Source organism: Marmota marmota, unplaced genomic scaffold (genome assembly GCF_001458135.2).
Source record: "Marmota marmota marmota unplaced genomic scaffold, marMar, whole genome shotgun sequence".
Classification (NCBI taxonomy): domain Eukaryota; kingdom Metazoa; phylum Chordata; class Mammalia; order Rodentia; family Sciuridae; genus Marmota; species Marmota marmota.
The window spans coordinates 27,588,710-27,592,725 of record NW_025999900.1 but is presented as its reverse complement, the minus strand read 5'-3'; positions in this window follow the sequence as shown (position 1 = coordinate 27,592,725).

Sequence of the window (4,016 nt, the reverse complement as noted above, 5' to 3'; positions counted from 1 at the left end):
TTTCTCTCTTGTGGGACCTACCATATTTCTTTTTCAATATTGTTTAGGTATTTCTAGGCCTGCTTTCAATATCTCTGGGATCCTATGATATCCTCTTTCTTGGTTTACTCCTTTGCTTTGCTGAAGCACGTACTCTAGTACTTTTTCAACAAATGGTACATGGGTAGTAAACTTTTTAAGGCTGTGAATATTTGAAAAAATATTTGCTAATTTGGTCAGGTGCAGAATTACTAGGATGAAAAATGCTTTTACCTCAGAATTTCAAAGGCATTGCTTTATTATTTTCTAACATCCAGTGTTTTTGTTGATATGTATAGTATGACTCCAAGTTCTTTGAATATGTCTTTAAGAAGTGTTTAGAAGATGTGCCTTTGTGTTGGTCTTTTGATTTTTGGTTTTTACTGTGGTTGATCTTTGGTGTGCCTTTGCCCTCTGGATATCTGCCTCCTTCAGTTCTTGACATTTTTTTGCATTACTATGTAAGATACTTGATATCAGTCCACTTTCCATTACTGTAACAAACCTCTGAGATAATCACCTTATAAAAACAAAGATATATTTTGTCTCATAATTTTGGAGGTTTCAGTCCGTGGTCAGTTGGCCTTTGCTTTTGGGTCTCAGGTGAGGCAGCACAGAATGTTGGGGAGTGCATTGGTGAGAGTGTGGCTTACCTCATGGCTGCAAAAAAAGAGGGAGAGAAAGGGGTTGGGGTCTCACTATCCCATGGGCCCTGTGACTGGAGGACCTCCCAGTAGGCCCCACTTTTTACATTTCCCACTACTTCCCTCTAGTGCCAACCTGGGAAGAAAGCCCTTAACCCTTGAACCTTGCGGGACATATTAGATCCAAACTATAGCAACACTTTTAGCTGCTTGTTCACCAGACATTTTCTTCATATTTCTTCCTAACAAAAATCCTCATTTTACTCAGGCAATAGCCTTCAGTTCCAAAGGTCAGAGAGTTCATGATTGTTAAGACCAATTATGGTAATCCTACTTGCTTTTCAGTGGGATTCAGTACTTGATTTTCTAGCTTTCTCGTAACTAAGAGTGAACATGTAATACATTTCTGGTGAGTGAAATAAAAGGAGAAGTCTGCAGCGGGAAGGGAAGGCTTTGAGGAATAGTTTTGTTTTCTGATGTGAGTCATATATATGAGAAGGGCTCGTTAAGTTCTCTCTCTCTCTCTTTTTCCTGATGTGGATGCGATTATGAAAGGGCATGATGTCATCTTAAAATTGTAATACCCAGTTTGCGATCAAGAGGAAACAAGCCTATGAACAAAATACTGACACTGGCAGAGTTGACTGATTTAATACCCCAAACCAGGCATGACCTACCTCCAAAATTTATGTTATAAGAGATCATTGAACATTTTTATTACTTTAGCCACTTTCGTTTTGGCATTTTGTCAGTTACAACCAAATAACTTCTAACTGATACATAGTCCATTGTTGGGGTTTTCCCTTTATTTCATCTGCTCTCTTTCTGGAACTCCTCGATTAATTTTATTACCTTGTTTCTCCTTTCCTTTTCATACTGTATTAATGTTCTGAGTTATTTTCTCAAGTTTAGCTTCCAATCATTCTACTGAATTGTTCATTTCCGCTCCCAGAGTTTTAATTTCCAAGACTTCTTCTCCGATAGTTCTAAAGAAATACATCTTGTTTGATGGGTGTAACATTCCCTTTTAAACAGGAGGCTGTTAATTATTGTTTTAAAGGGTTTTCTTCTGATACTTGAATTGCCTTTTCTGAGTTCCCTTTTTTCAGTTTGTTGACTTTTAGGCTGGAGACACTTCTCAGTTTTGGGGTGGCACTAGATTGTCTTTTTATATTTGCAAAAGGTCCTAAAAAGTTGACTGGAAACTTTATGTATATGGATGGACTTCCTTGCACTGTGATCAGGCAGCAAGCAAGCTTCTTTTATGAAGGGATCCCCAACTAGATGTATCTGTATATCTTTTCCTTTATGGTTTTATTTCTCCAAAGAAGAATTCTCAAAGGTATGTATACAGATACATTCTAGAAGCAGGACATTGGCCAAAATCTGTAGTATAAATGTTACTATGGTCAATTTAAAACCTCTAATATGATATCAATGTGGTATTGGAAAGATGCACAGAAGCTCACCATTACATAGTATTTCTACCATGCACATGGAATAGATGTAAATAGCTTCAAGAGAATCGATAATCATAAACTGTAGTAAAAATAATCAGGAAGTTAAAAACTCTGAGTATCTATTATATCCTTTTGGAACATAACTTATTTAGTTGTAAGCTCATTTGATTTAATTTTAAAACAGGGCTGTGTTAACAGCTGGCTCATGAAAGTTCTAAAAATTTGCAAGCAGCTTTTTTGAATTAGTAAAACTAGCTCAGAGCATAGCTGCTGTTTCCAGGCTTAGGCCCAACCCTGACCCTTTACTGTGCCTAACCCTCCTGAATAATAAGGAGTGTCTGTTGCACATTTTCTCTTGAGAACACAGTTCTGGTAGCCTGTGGGAGGGTTTGTGGGAGGGGAAGGATGAAGAATGATGGGTTAAATACACAGGATATGAGTAAACCTGGGATCTATAGCTTCCTTTACAGATTTTGGACAAATCCCTGCGTTTTCAGCTCCATACCTTACTCTTGCCTTCTACTGTGCCTAGTACCACAAAGTCCTAAGCCCTCTTTGGTTATGCCAGTAAAATAAGCATCCCTGGAAGCATTTTGAAGGGCAGAGCCTTATCCCTCCTGGGTCAGTTGCTGCAGTTCCATCTGCTTCCTAACTTCTAAGAAGACGTTGATATCACCTCTTGGTTATTATCTTCTTTCCCATTCTCTTTGTCTTTGTGTGTACACTATTTAAATTTCCTTTACCTATTTAAGTGGCAGCAGATAGATGAGCATGTTCAATTATGTTTATTTAACTGGAAGGATAGCTCAATAAGTATTGTATATTTAAAATTTGTTGAATTGATTTAAGATAGTTGGAATGTATGTAGCAGCAACTAAACTCTGTAAATTAACAGTCACTAACTACTGATTTATTTAGTGTATCATTATCTCCAAGATCATCACATACCCACTTTGATTTTTCCTCTTCATTCTTTCTTTTTTTTAAAAAAATAAACTCTTAATTTTAGAACAGTTTTGATTTACAGAAAAGTTGTGAAGACCACACAGAATGTTCTCATATATCCCACACCCAATTTTCATAATTACAAATATTTTAACTTAGTAAGTCACATTTATAACATATAATGAACTAATATTGATTTACTATAATGAATTATATTTCATATTTTTTCATTCTCTTTAGTTTTTACTCCATGTCCTTTCATTGTTCCAGAATCCCATATTACATGTATTTATTGTGTTTCTTTAGGTGACTCTTGGCTCTGACAGTTGCAGACTTTTTTTGTTTTTGATGACTTTGAAAATTTTGAGGGATACTGGTTAGGTATAAAATGTCCCTCAACTGGGATTTGTCTGATGTTTTTTCATCATTAGATTAGGATTATGAATTTGGGGAGGAAGATCACAGAAATCAAGTGCCACTTTTACCACATTATATCAAGGGTGTACATTACTGCAGAACAATTCTGATTCAAACCACCTGGAGTTAGCATAGACTCCAGGTTAAGCACATGGTCCCCAATAAGACTCCCCTACCTTCAGTAGATAGTCATAAGTATGAGAGGGTCCCCAAGCCACCTGTACTTCTCACCAAATAGTTATAAATTCAGGACTTTCCATAAGCCTTCAATGATAACTCATAGAACTTGGGAAAAAACTATAGTTTTGACTACAGCTTGCTATGGTTTGGGTCTTCACTGTTGCCCAAAGGCCATGTGTTGAAGGATTGGTTACCAGCCTGTGGTGCTGCTGGAAGGTGGGGCCTAGTAGATGGAAATTGAGGACATGCCCTTGAAGGAGCTATTGGGATCCCAGTCCCTCCCTCTCTCTCTTTTGCTTCTTAGATGCCATGGGTGAGTAGCTTTGCTCCCCCTTGTGCTTCCTACCATTAT